Source organism: Pteropus alecto, unplaced genomic scaffold (genome assembly GCF_000325575.1).
Source record: "Pteropus alecto unplaced genomic scaffold, ASM32557v1 scaffold76, whole genome shotgun sequence".
Lineage (NCBI taxonomy): Eukaryota > Metazoa > Chordata > Mammalia > Chiroptera > Pteropodidae > Pteropus > Pteropus alecto.
In genome coordinates, this window is record NW_006443138.1 from 20,492,196 (window position 1) to 20,508,103 (window position 15,908).

Here is a 15,908-nt window from a genome sequence, read left to right on the forward strand (position 1 = left end):
CACTGGTTAAGACAAGAAAAATCTGAGAGATCATTTCCTTTGCTGAAGCTCTTTTAAATGTCTACCCGTCATTTTGACATTTTATAAATTGTATTTGAAATGTATTCAAAATTTTCCCCATACATCATTTTGTTAAAATGTTAATTTAAAATGTTGTGTTAAAATATTTGTTAACATATGCTGTTAAAATGTTAAACATTTTATGGTTAAGACTAGAAAAATCTGAGAGGTCATTTCCTTTGTTGAAGCTCTTTTAAATGTCTACCCGTCATTTTGACATTTTATAAATTGTATTTGAAATGTATTCAAAATTTTCCCCATACATCATTTTGTTAAAATGTTAATTTAAAATATTGGGTTAAAATATTTGTTAACATATGCTGTTAAAATGTTAAACATTTTATTGTTGGGTTTTGGGGATGTCGATATAATTTTTCTCACATAAATTTCATTTGAAGAGCATTTTTTCGGAGAGATATATACATTCCTCAAAGTTCGACATAAAAATCCAGAGGTGCTTGTTTTACTAAAAATATTAAAAAAGAGATGTTCTGCAGAATATGCTTGCATTTTGAAGATCTAGCCAACAGAATTTCTTGATGGACTGGGGATGGAGTGTGAGAGAAAGACAAGAGTCAGAGATGTTACTAAGTTATTTGGCTTAAGCAAACAGAAACGATGGGACTGCCATCACGTGAGATGGGGAGGGTTCTGAATTGAAGCCAACTTGGCGAGGTGTGGTGAGAGTGCACATCAAAATTTCCATTTGAAATACACTGAGTTAGGAATATCTGCTGATGGCTAATAGAGATGTCAAGTATAAGAATACTCTAGTTTACAAGATAGAAAAAAAGTTGGGGCTAGAAATAGAAATTTGAGACTCTCTGTTGTGTAAATGACATTCAAATTTTTAAAGGTGAGAGTGCCAAAAGAATGAAAGAAGATAGGAGAGAGAAGACAACTAAGCCCTAAGCACAATAACATTAAGATGCTTGGAGAAGAGAAGGAACCATGAAAAAAAGACAAGATGGTGGCAGGGAAAATGATGTTTTCCCTCAAATGTTTACATCCTAACCCCAAAAACTTATGAATATGTTATGTCACAATACAAAGAGGAATTAAGTTTGCTATCCAGCTGACCTTAAAACAGAGAGATTATAATGGAGTAGCTGAGGAATTCTTACAAGTGAAAGTGAGAGGCAGAAGTCACTGACAAAGTGATGCAATGTGAGAAAGATCTGCTAACTTTGAAGATGTAAAGTGAATAAGCCAAGGAAGGTGGACTGACTCTAAAAATGGGATAATAACAGTCCTTAGTTCTATTCTGATGTTTCTTAACCAGAGCTACACACTGGATTCACCTTGAAAACTTAAAAAATATCATGCCACCATCCCTCAACTCCATCCTAAGGTTCTTATTTTTTTCTAATTTAATAAGAACTCCTTATGATTCTAATGTGTACCTAGGACTGAGACCTCACCTCTGTAGGGTTGTCAAGAGAATTATCTGAGCTAATCCACGTGAAGGGCTTAGAACACACTTACCAAGTACTCGATTAATACTGATCTACTTTAATGGTCATCACTTTCCATTTGACAAAATTAAACGAGATAAAAAAAACTTGTCTAAAATCAAAGCTAGTAAGAGGCAATGGCAGGTCTAAGTTTAAACACGTATTCATTCTAGTAACTGAATCCGACTACAGAAACGAAAGGAAGACAACTAATGAAGACCTGATTTCAAATAAAACATTTTATCAGTAGCAATCTACCCTGGGATTATTAAACAGCTGAAATGTTAGGTACTGATTTTATTCCAACACATTTTGTGTTTCTTTATTTTATTTTTAATGTTGTGGAGATAATGTGTTAAAATAAATTAAAATATGTTGAGGATAGTTGCTCTACAGTCCATCTTATTCCATCTCCCTGAAAATTTTGTATCATCAGATAGTACATTTCAAAAAAAAATGTAGTTTCCACCAAAAGGAAATTATGATGGAAACGAACCCGCTTATACCAACACTCCCATTTATGATCTGGTTCACCCAGGTCTTTAATAATGAACATAAAAATAATAACAATAGCTAAGATTTATTGAATTCTTATAGAGCACTTTAAATATATTAATTAATTTAATCTTCTCAACAGTCCAACGGGTTTGATAATTTATTACTACATTTTTTTTTCAGATGAGAACCTCTCTGAACCATTTACCTTATCTGTAAAATAAAGATAATAATATAATACCACAGAAAAACTAAAAATTCAAAGATATCATGACTTTTCTAATGAAATATATCAGAAAAAACAGTCTGGATTTTTGGAGGAACAGAAGTTGTAAGAAAGATACTTAAATGATACTTGCTAATGACAAAGCAGGAAATCTAACTTAATATGATCATGTGGGAAAGAAGCAACTGTCAATAAAAAGAATATATTTTGCCACTCTCGGCTCATTGTTTTGAGTCTGAACATTCAGAGAAGCTTCGTGCTTAAAGTAGAGAGTAGGCCCAGGCAGTAACTACTCGGAAATGTGGTCCATGGTTTCTAGAAAGGCAGGAATTAAGGGGACAGGAGTCTGAGCTAATGGGAAATGAGTGGCAGCAACGACGGAGAGAAAAGATGGCAGTTGACTCAGACGTGAATCTGAACGAGAATGCCAAGTCACATTAAAAAAATTAAGCAGTTTTTTTCTAGACAAATCTTAAAAAGCACTACACTCCTCTGCCTAATGATGAGTCCAATATGGGTTGGGAGAGCAATGAAATATTTCACTGAAATCCTAGACTTATGAATGTTGTACCCTAAACATAGAAGCAAGTACTTCCCAAGGACATATAGGCTGATATGCAAACAAAGTAAAAGGCAATGATTTCTGCCGACATGAAAAAAGATTTTACAGTCTGAGTTATCTGAGAGTTCTGTTTCATTATTCAGTTTATCTGCTGAATAATATTTGGTACATACATTAATTATTATTTTTGATTAATTAAACTCCCAAATGTAACTTTTTCATAAGGTACTTGTACTTTATTTCAAATAAGAAATACTAAAACAGAAATATGCCACATGACATTATGTCATAAAGTAATCATACAGGAAACACTCATGTAAAATAGTACTAAGATGGGTGTTAAATAATACATATATTAAAGAGTTTTTATTAGGGTTAGTGATAATGCAGATAACAGTTGTTTATATGTTTATAGCACTTAATAGATACAGTTATTAGTATTGTTAGAGGGAAAGTATAATTTCAAGTATAACAGAATTTGCAATTGCAAAAGTTTGCCTTGTAACTATAATAAAACCATAAAATCTAATTCCTTGGATAAAATAAATAAGCATTAAATAACAAAATATCATCCTCAGGAATAATCATATCTGGAAATAAATTGAACCGGAAATTCTATGCCAAAATATTAAGGGAGTACCTCTCTATTTGCCAGGCACCTCCTACCTGCTAGGTGCATCTCTAACAGGTCCTCCAACCGGTCTGATATGTTTCTCATTGCTTTTCCTTGTAGGTCTTGCCTATAAGTACTGACTAGATGCAAGTCTGTCTGGGTTCCATCAGAGTAAAACTAGCATTCAAAGTATCAAAATCCTTACATGTCATACATCTAGCCTCATTTGCTAAGTGCAAAACTATTGAAATAGACATTCTCTGGTATGCATGTGGATACTTCCTCCAGAATTTGAATAAAAGCACCTGACAATTTAAAATTTTCATGTCTCTTTTTAAATTTTAGACACCAAATTTACAGTGTCATTGCAATTTACATGTAAATTGTGAATAAATTATAAAGATCCACTCTCTACACATTTATAAAACCATATCACCTCTTCCCCTCTCTTATATGCATACTGTTTCCAATCACAGCAGTGTGATTGCTCAAGCAAAAATCTGCACCTGTTACCATTTACAAAAATCATACATTGGTATGTACTAAAAATCAGAATATTCATGACTTGTGCATGATATTTTTTCAAAACAAATGCAAAATGAGAAGCTGTAGAAAAAGTCCATTATTTGTATGTACTAGTATGTCAAAGAAACACACAATTTGACCTTTCCTTATCCTTTGTAGTTACCATTTTCAGGATGTGATGCTTTTGTCAAAGATAAGATAGGAAAATAAAAGCTATACTTACAAGTCTATATTCACACTGTCTTCTCTCATCAGTATTCTGAAGGCTTTTTTTCTCCTTGAAGAATCACTGTCACTTTTCACATTTTAACACCCAGCCATCAACTTTTCCATAAATGCAATCACACCAGGAGCTTCTTCATCTGCATGTGTCAAAAGAAAAATCTAAAGATGTATATTTAATGACATAATAACATTCTACAAAATTCATAATGGAATTCTGTAACATTTGGAGATATTTCTTTTCTCAGACTGATTCAATAGTTGGGTCATTCAAACATGCAAGTAACATTTGGAGATATTTCTTTTCTCAGACTGATTCAATAGTTGGGTCATTCAAACAAACATGTGTTTTATTTTCATCTTTACTTTTTTTGGTCAAATTATCTCTTTTTCTATGATGTGTATTTATCCAGAGTCTACCTGAAAAGATATCTCTATTTCTTTACTTATGCTATAGGAAAATAAGTGCATTTTTATGGGAAAGAGGAGAAGATAAAATGGAAAAGTAAAGATTAGAAGCAGGATAAAAGGAGGAAGACAAGAAGAATATTCATTGAGTTTTTACAATGTCCAGGCACTGATCCTGCTTTGAGCACTTACTTACATTTATTCTGCTAATAACCATAGCTATATTAGGCAGGTATTACTATTATTCCCATTTTACAGATAAAGAAACTGAAACAATGAGCTAAACAGTGGTGGACCGGGTAATAAATTCCAGGTATCCTGGCTCCAGAGCTCAGATTCCTAACTAGGAAGCACAATGAGACCTGAGGTTTGTCAAGAGGCAGCATACGCCTCTAAACTATAGGATGAAGGCAGCGCAAAAAGGAAGTTATTTCTGCCTGGAGATAGTAGGAGAGGGAAGATACAATCAATTCATCAGTGTTTGCACCTTATTTATCTTTTTTAAGTTTTAGAATTTCACCAAGTTTCTTTCATTTGAAATGGGAAGAGAGAGAAGAGAGAAAGGTGTATAAAAATTGAAATATACTATTAAATATTGCATTGTATATTCAGTTAAATAATTTTTTTTCCTCATCTGAAAGATAACACTTCTATGGTTCACAGAAAATTTGGAAAGTAAATAAATATACAAAATAAAAATAATGATAATCTGATAACGCCTCCCCTTTTAAAAAAATAAAATTAAGATATTTGGTATCCTGATTATTTTCGGAAGATATAACTTATCATTTATGGAATTTAGATAAGAGTTAGCCTGAAAATAGGCATCCAACAGTTTTACACTTTGGAATTTTTGAATATCACAATGTTTTGAGACTCTGACGAGAGATAGAAGTAGGTACTGTAATATAATATTTTAAATATAATTTCAGGGGTTTTCATTTGCAACCCCTCGCATACGCAGATGAAAATAAGAATCTCTGATTCACTTAACTAAAATCTCCTCCCTCAGACTCTGCCATAGCAATCTGAGACACTGCCAACACTCGGTGCTATTATTTTGACAATGAAAAACTAGGAGGTTTTGTTTTAATGATCAATTTTTTTCAATGTTTCCAAATATATTCTTTTAGAAGAACATAGTTTTTGTTAAATATGGATTTTTATATGCTCTTCTCTATAAGAAAGTTATAAGTAATGAAGTACAATGCTAAAAAAGTAGTAGTTCCACTTTAAAACTTACATTTGATTAGACATCTATAATGTTCATAAAACAATCCCCCTAATTGCTCCCTCCCTCCCCAGGCCTTCCATTTAGCCATCATATTAATGTTAACTGCATTCCCTCTTCCATGCTCCCCGTGCTCAACTATCAACTACTAATTTGGACTTCTTTAACCCTTCACCACCCCATTCTCCCAGCCTCCCGACCCCCTTCCCCTCTGTCACCAAATTGTCCTCTATATTTGTGAGTTTTCTATTAGTTTGTTCTTTTTGTTCTTTAGATACCACATATAAGTGAAATCATATGGTATCTATCTTTCTCTGACTTATCTCACTCAGCATAATAACCTCTAGGTCCAATGTACTGTATGCTTGAAACTAATTTAAATAAATAAATTTATTTCAAAAAACTTACATTTGATTACTTTAACAATTTGTTTAAAATGCAGTATTTTCTTATTTTATTGTAATATATCTTCATTGTAGAAAATAAAATATAGAATGAAAAAATTAAAAATACTCAACAAATTAGTGATAAATTTTATTGTTGATATTTTATTTTCTTTTAATACATAAATAATTGAGATTACATTGTATAAGAAAAGATAACGACAGTCACTGTTCTGAAGATTTTGCATGTCTTAACTCATTTTATCCTGCCAAAATATCAAGAGGGTGATACTGTTATTAGTTTCATTGCACAGAATAAGAAGCAGAGAGACTCTAAGCAACTTCCTTAGAATCATACAGTTAATAAGTACTGGAACTAAGATTTCAAGACAGTTCTAGGATCTGTTCTCTTAAATCACTGAGTCATGCTGCTTTTTAAAGTAGGGGAAGGTAGAAGAGAGTACAATGCCATAGAAATCACAACAGGCCTTTGAAAAAGTTGTGGATGGTAAAATTACCTACAGGGCAGACAAGTCAAGAGGCATGAAGATTAAAATAACACCTTACAAGGTTGGGGATCTATGAGAAAACTTGATTTCAGTGATGGAGTCAGACACTAGGCTGAAGAAGAGATGAAAAGTGAGAGTTTGTGAATAAACACTATATGAAAAGGGCTTTAAATGTAGAATCTGTTTCCCCAATAGCTAATGAAGTTGAGCACCTTGTCATGTCTATTGGTCATTTGTATGTTTTCTTGGGAGAAGTGTCTGTTCAGGTCCTCTGCCCAATTTTTAATTGGATTGTTTTTTGTTGTTGAGTTGTATGAGTTCTTTGTATATTTTGGATATTAGCCCCTTATCACAGTTGTTTGCAAATGTCTTCTCTCATTCAGTTGGTTGCCTCTTTGTCTTCTTGATAATTTCTTATGCCATGCAGAAGCTTTTTAGTTTGATATAGCATCATTCATTTATTGTTGCTTTTACTTCCCCTGCCTTTGAGGTCAAATTCATAAAATCCTCTCTAAGTAAATGGTCCATGAGTTTATTAGCTATGTTTTTTTCTATATAATTTAGTGTTTCAGGTCTTATGTTTACATTTCTGATCCATTTTGAGTTAATTTTGGTGTATGGTTACAGATAGCAGTCTAGTTTCATTCTTTTGCATGTGGCTTTCTAATTTTCTTAGCACCATTTATTGAAGAGGATTTCTTTTCTCCATTGTATGGTTTTTAGCTCCTTTGTCAAAAATTATTTGCTCATATATATGGGGGTTATTTCTGAGCTCTGAATTCTGTTCCATCGGTCTGTGTGTCTGGTTTTTTCACAATAACATGCTGTTTTGATTATTGTCGCTTTGTAGTATAATTCGAACTCAGGCAGAGTGCTCCTTCCAGCCTTGTTCTTTTTTTCTCAGGATTGCTTTGGCTCTTCGGGGTCTTTTGTGAATCCATACAAATATGATAATTTTTGTTCCATTTCTTTAAAAAATGCCATTGGGATTTTGATGCGGATTGCAATAAATCTGTATACGTTTTATGTAATAAGGTCATTTTAACTATGTTGATTCTTCCAATTCATGAACACAAAATATCTTTCCATTTCTTTGTGTCTTCTTCAATTTCTTTTCATAATGTCCTAAAGTTTGCAGTGTGTAGGTCCTTCTCATGCCTCGTTAAGTTTATTCCTAGATATTTTGTTCTTTTTCTTGCAATCGCAAAAGGATTTTTTTTTCATTTTTTTCTGATAATTCATTGTTAGTGTATAGGAACACTATGGAATTTTGTACGTTGATTTTGTATCCTGAAACTTTACTGTACATATTTATTGTTTCTAATAGATTTTTAGTGGAGCCTTTAGGGCTATCTAAATAGATAATTATGTCAACTACAAACAAAAAGTGACAATTTGACTTGATTTCTAATTTGGATGTCTTTTATTTCTTTCTCTTGCCTGATTGCTCAAGCTCAGACTTCCAACACCATATTGGATAAGAGTGGGATAGGGGTAGCGGACAGCCTTGCCTTGTTCCTGATCTTAAAGGGAAGGTTTTTAGTTTTCTGGCATTAATTATGATATTAGCTGAGGGTTCATCATATATGGCCTTTATTATATTGAAGTACTTTCCTTCTATACCCATTTTATTGTTTTAATCATAAATGGATGCTGCATCTTGTCAAAGGCTTTTTCTGCATTTATTTATGTGATCATGTGATTTTTACTCCTTATTTTGTTTATGTGGTACATCACTTCACTAGCTATTAGGGAAATGCAAATCAAAACCACAATGATATACTACATGACACCTGTTAGAATGGTTATTATCAACAGGACAAGCAGTAACAAGTGTTGGAAAGTTGTGAAGAAAAGGAAACCCTCATACACTGCTGGTGGAGATGTAAATTGGTAGATTGGAAAATATGGAGCTTCCTCAAAAAAATTAAGAATAGAATTACCATATGACCCAGCAATCCTTCTTCTGAGTATCTACCCCCAAAATTGGAAAACATTTATCTGCAAAGATATATATACACCCCAAAGTGCATAGAAGCATGATTTACTGTGACCAAGACATGGAAAAAAACAAAGTGCCCTTCAATAGATGACTGAATAAGGAAGATGCGGTACCTATATAAAACGGAATATTACTCAGCCATAAGAAAGATGGAATACTGCCATTTGTGACAACATGGATGGATCTTGACATTATCATGCTAAGCTAAATAAATCAGACAGAAAAAATTGAGAACCATATGATTTCACTCATGTGTGGGATATAAAACTAAAAGCAACAAAAGAAGACGACCAACAGACTCATGGGCATGGACAACAGATTAGTGCTTACCAGAGGAAAGGAGGGAGGAAGACAGATAAGGATAAAAGGCGTCAAATATATGGTGAGAGAAGAAAATTTGACATTGAGTGGTAAACACACAATTCAACATACAGATGAAGTATTATTGAATCATACAGTTGAAACCTATGTAATTTTATTAACCAATGTCACCCCAGCAAATTATTTAATTAAAAATATAGAAACTCTTTCAAGATGTTATGCACTGAAAAATTAAGGGAAATAAAATGGTAGCTTTAGGTGTAAGAGAGACAGCACAGAAAAGAGAATTTTGAAAACAATTAAAAATATGGTTACCAGAGGGAAGTGAGAGAGAGGAGGTGGATAGAGGTAAAAAGGTCCAATATTTGGTGACCAAAAGAAATAACCTTGGGTAGTGAACACACGATGCAATACACACACACACACACACACACACACGCACACACGCAGACAGGTTGAATTGTATAGTTGAAACATATTTGATTTTATTAACCAATGTCACTTCAATAATTTAATAAAAAATATGAATGAAGAAATGAAATAATTTAATGGATATTTAACATTTAATTCTCACAACAAACCCATAAGATTAGTGCTATTTTTTCTTCTACACAATAGATGAGGCAAATGAGGATTAAGAGAAGTTATCAGACTTATTCTAATCTCTCATATAAGAGGTCAAACGAAGATTCAAATCTAATCACAAGCCACTAACTAAAATCTTATTTAGAAATAAGCTGAAAGTTATCAACATTCAATTATGAAGAAACAAATCCAGCATCTTCATTAACAAAATTAGGAATCTGCCAATGGTCATGTCCATCATCATGACTCCTAGTTATCATCTATGAGAACAGGAATTTAAAAAAAAAAAAAAAATTGGTTCTTATGCACTAAACTGAATTTTTTCAAAAGAAAATAAAACATTTAAATACTTTATAATTTGGTTATTTAAAAATTATTCAAATAGTGGAATCCAAAGAGCAGAATAATTGGTTGTCAACTCAGGAAATTCTTACCAGGAATCTGACATCACTGGATTTAGCTTTAGGAGTTTTATAAAGGTTGTTTTCGACTATAGAAAAATTTAATAAGTTATAAGATTTTGAGGTTCTTTAAAAGTACAGATAGTCTTTAGGTTGTTTTATTCATCGGCACTAAGTCGTCATTTATTTTTGGCATTGACTATAATGATTTTTGTTGTTTTGTTTTGTTTTTTAAACATGTACGTAATATCTGGAGTCACGTATATTTGTGAGTAAAAGCTTCAGTTTTTTTATATTCAAAAAATAATTTGCTGTCTTTTTTATTACAAGGAAAAGATGTTTAAATATTGGTATTGCTGCTATATCTTAATTTGTCATTACAAATTAAAAAGTATATAGTTCTACCTATCATTATAGACGAAAGACCTCTTATTGTAGTTTAGTTTATGTTGCAAACTTTATTATATTTATATCCAATATTCCTCATCAAAAATGGTTTACATATTCAGCAAAGCTTAAAGAAAATTTTTTTAAAAAATGTTTTATTATTAGTTTCAAGTATACAGTACATTGGTTAGACATTTATATAGTTTATAAAATGATCCCACTGATTGCCCTTTCTCTCCTAGCCATTACATTACTGCTGACTGCATTCCCTATGCTGTGCTCCCCATCCCCATGACCATCTATCAACTTCTAATTTGTACTTCTTTATCCTTTCACCCCTTTCTTCCAACCCTCAAACCTCCTGCCCTCTGGCCATCGCCAGATTGTCCTCTATTTTTGTGAGTCTGTTTTTGATTATTTTGTTCTTTTTGAACCTTAGATTCTTCATGTAAGTAAAATCGTATGGTATTTATCTTTCTCTGTCTGACTTATTTCACTCAGCATAATAATCTCTAGGTTCATCCATGTCATAGCAAATGGTAGACTTCATTTTTTTTAATGCCTAAGTAATATTCCATTGTATATATGAATGATAAATTTTATCCAATCGTCTATTGATGGGCATTTAGGTTGCTTCCATATTTTGGCTATTGTAAATTGTGCTGCCATGGACATATGGGTGCATAGATCTTTACAAATTATTGTTTTAGGTTTTTTTTTTTTTTCCAGATAAAAATACCAAGTGCAATTGCTGGTTTAAAACATATACCCATTTTTCATTTTTTGAGAAACCACCATACTGTTTTCCATAGTGGCTGTACCAATTTGCAATCCCACCAACAATGTATGGGAGTTCTCTTTTCTCCACATCCTCTCCAACGCTTGTTTTTCTTTGATTTATTGATAATAGCCATTCTGACAGGTGTGAGGGTGATATCTCATTGTGGTTTTAATTTGCATTTCTCTGAAGATTGGTGACCTTGAGTATCTTTTCACATGTCTATTGGCCATCTGTATTTCCTCTTTGAAGAAACATCTATTCAGGTCTTCCGCCCATTTTTTAATTGGATTGTTTTTTGTTGTTGTTGAGTTGTATGAGTTCTTTATATATTTTGGAGATTAACCCCTTATCAGATGTATCATAAGCAAATATGTTCTCCCATTCAGTCGATTGTCTTTTCATTTTGTTTATGATTTCCTGTGCTGTGCAAAAACTTTTTAGTTTAAGGTAGTCTCATTTGTTTATTTTTTTTCTTTAGTTTCCCTTGCCCAAGGAGATATGTCTGAAAAAGAAATTACTAGCAGCAATATCCAAGAGATTACTGCCTATGTTTTCTTCTAGTTTTATGGTTTCAGGTCGTACATTTAAGCATTTAATTTATTTTGAGTCTATTCTTGTACATGGTGTAAGAAGGTTGTCCAGTTTTTTTTTTTCTTCACATGCATCTGTCCAGTTTTCACAATACCATTTATGAAAGAGACCATCTTTACCCCCATTGTATATTTTTGCCTCTTTTGTCATATATTAAGTGAGTGTATAAATGTGGATTAATTTCCGGGCTCTCTATTCTGTTCCATTGATCGATGTATCTGTTTTTACGCCGGTATCATGCTTTTTTGACTACTATAGCCTTATAGGATAGCTTGATATCAGGCAGTGTGATACCTCCAACTTTGTTCTTCTTTCTCAAGATTGCCATGGCTGTTCGGGGTATTTTATAGTTCCATATAAATTTTAGGATTATTTGTTCTAGCTCTCTGAATAATGCCATTGGCATTTTGATAGGAATTGCATTGAATCTATAGATTGCTTTGGGTAGTACAGCCATTTTAACAATATTGATTCTTCCTACCCATGGTCATGGTATACGCTTCCATTTATTTGTATCTTTTTCAATTTCTTTTTTCAACGACTTATAATTTTCTGAAAAAAAGATCTTTTACTTTCTTGGTGAATTAGATTCCCAGGTATTTTATTGTTTTTGATGCAGTTGTCAATGGGATTGTTTTCTTAATTTCTCTTTCCGAAAGTTCAACATTGGTATGTAAAAATGCCACTGACTTCTGAATATTGTATCCTGCTACTTTACTGAATTCATTGATCAGTTCTAACAGTTTTTTGGTAGAATCTTTAGGATTCTCTCTATATAGTATTATGTCATCTGCAAATAATGACAGTTTTACTTCTTCCTTTCCCATTTGATACCTTTTATTTCTATTTGTCTGATTGCTGCGGCTAAGACTTCCAATACAATGTTGAAGAGGAGTGGTGAATGTGGGCATCCTTGTCTTGTTCCTGAACTTAAGGAAAACGCTTTTAGCCTTTCCCCATTGAGTATGATGTTAGCTGTAGGTCTGTCATATATGGCCTTTATTATGTTGAGGTATGTTCCCTCTATCCCCACTTTGCTGAGAGTCTTTATCATGGATGCTGGATTTTGTCAAACGCCTTTCCTGCATTTATTAATATGATCATTTGGTTTTTATTTTTCGATTTGTTAATGTGGTGTATCACATTAATTGATTTGTGGATATTGTACCAACCTGGTATAAAGGAATAAATTCAGCTTGATCATGGAATATAATCATTTGTCTCTAGATATCTTTTGATTTCTTCCTTGATCTAATTGTTAACCTATTCATAGTTTAGTAGCATGTTATTTAGCCCCGATGTGTTTGTGTATTTTCCGTTTTTTTTCTTGTAGTTGATTTCTAGTTTCATACCACTGCGATCAGAGAAGACGGTTGATATGATTTCAATTTCTTAAATTTATTGATATTTGTTTTGTGTCCTTATATGTGGTCTATCCTGGAAAATGTTCCATGTGGACTTGAGAAGGATGTATATTTAAGACAATTTTTATTTGCATTAACTCTTTGGCTCTTTATGTTTTGGAGAGGCTTTTTAATTCCAATGTGGAACAAATACAAACATTCGTACTCATTTTATTTTCCAATTAGGTACAGATAAAGGTTTTGGGCCTTAAAAGACACTAAAACATTGAAACGTTCGTGTTTTTTTTTTTTTAATTTCTATGTTAACTTCAACTTAACATAACAATTAATCCTTAGGCAGATTCCCTCAAGTATCTACATGGCCTACTATTAGAAAATCATGTTTGTGAAAACCACAATGAAAAGTAAAAAGCCTCTGGAAATGTGGGCAACAGCACTTATGTTTATCTTGAGTCTTAAATCGTGGGACCTTCCTTAAGTGACAAGTTTCTCCAAATATGTCAGGTTCAAAGTGATTCTCCTTGCAAGAGAGACCATAAGACAAGTTTGCCAAGCCAAAATGAAATGAGGGATGAGGACATTGATTATTATTTGATAAGTTTGTCTATAAGAACAATGAATGATAATGAATATGTGAAAAACAGTATTTCAGCCTTTATAGTGCTGCCACCTAAAAAAAAAGTGCTCTTTTGTTAAAGTACACAAATGTACATGTCAAGATAACATTTTCATAAAATACACAAATTAGTAGAGTACACGACTTACATTTTCAGTTTTAGTCTACTTGATATGACTCTAAAAGAACAAGACTTAATTTTAGTATTTGAAAACCTATGCTCATGCATGTGCCTATTTACCAAAAAAAAAAAAAAAAATTCTGAGGAACAGTCGATCGCAAGTGCAAAGTTCCTAAAGTAAGAACAGGAATGAATGAGCTGCAGCAGGTGAGAAACTGGTATCAAACATTCAGCCTTCCTCACACAGTAGATAATACAACCCAAAACTGTACAGTGAATGAAGTAAATAAAGATCACAACTCTAGGACTTAAAAAAGAGAATGTTTAGGCTTTTTACTGACTCAACGAGTTAAAGAGAACACTTATTTTTTTTTAATTACTTCTGAAGCTATTGTTTGAGTCTTTAAAAACAAGAAACGGGACACTTCTGTTTGTAGCTTAACTGGAGACTGCAGGCCTCACAAAAAGATAAGGCTAGAGTGAGATCAGTTTCAGAGACCCACAAAGTACTACTCCACGCTTTTCACTTTGAAGCCCTTCGAAGTACACATGGTTTATTGAGGTGCCTCAAAACCCTCACCTAAATCAGTCCTGAAATACCCCAAATGCCATTTCTCAACAGCATATGATATAACATTTTTCCCTCTCTGCTCGGATATTCATCCTTTACAGTAGTGATCACTACAGAATATCTACACGTTTATTATATACATATTCTTTTTCCAGTTAAGGTCAAGTCATAGTTATGGTAACAAAAACCTTTAAAGAAGTGGATAAAAAGAAACATTTACCTACTAAAGGAAGTTTAAACTTTAAAAAGTTAAAAAATATTCAGAGTTTTCTTAGGTTATTTTTATAGAAAGGACAAAAAAAAAGCTACAAAATACAAAACATCAAAAATTTGTTCAATAGATCAAAATTATTCAGAGATATATTATTCTTAAAAAAAAATCTTGAAGGTTGTATTTCACCAAATCATTTAGCAGCACCTTTTATGCGTCTTTTCCAAAATTTCAGGGACCAAATTTATAAATAGCACAACCAGATAAGAACCTTCCTTTTCACATGTTATGATTCACAATGCAATGCATTTCAAACGAGTCCTGATAAATAGCTGATCTCTTCCCTCAGCAAGGATTAGATGATCAGAAAAACCTTAATTATCTCATTCCCTGATTCTCTCTATCCTGTTTTTAGATATATTTCTCATTCCAAATCACACTGGGGCAAGCATCGCCTACAGGCAAGAAAGGTATAGAAACCTTTGGGCAGCCTGACAGCTTGTCGGAAATCTAGCTTGTGTTGCAAGACAGAATGAGAACAACAAAGTTTGTCTGATACTCTCCATTCCAGCAGTGAAAAGAAGATGTAACTGTTTTCTATTGAGGTAATTATTTCCCAGTGGACACAAAACCTTTTCTAACTTACTGCATCTAAAATGCTTTCTAGAGACCATGCACAGTAGATTATTATAACACCAAAAAGAAAAAATAAATCAGTTTTTAAAGAAAATTTTTTATTGGTTTCAGTTTTGCCCTACTAAGTAAACTAGACCACCCCTAGCTTTGGCAACTTTCTTTCATGCAGCATGTCTCTGACAGAAATCTAAACTATGAAGTTTTATAAATCATTTTCCTATTTCCTCCCTCTACTCTCTCCACAGCCCTGATACCGTAAATACTTTCATGGCAAACAAAATCAATTGTAGGACAAAGAGAAAGAATCATTTATAGGTAAAAGTTGAAACATCTTATTTGCTAGAAAACCACTGAAAGCATTATCTTGTAGTAAAATCAGTCATTTACATAATGGTGATAAATAAGAAGGGGAAGAGAGACTGAAAACTACCTATATTTGGAGTGATCCAGTTGAAATTAAAACACAACTCATATCCTACAAATTGCCACTATTTATATAAGTCATGAAAATTAGACTAAAACTGCAGGACTGGAACCTAATTATGTTTGGCTCAGAAGAAATAGAATAAAAGTAGGAATGATGAATATAAATGGAAAATGAGCTTGATATTTGATTATGTTTTATTATTTATG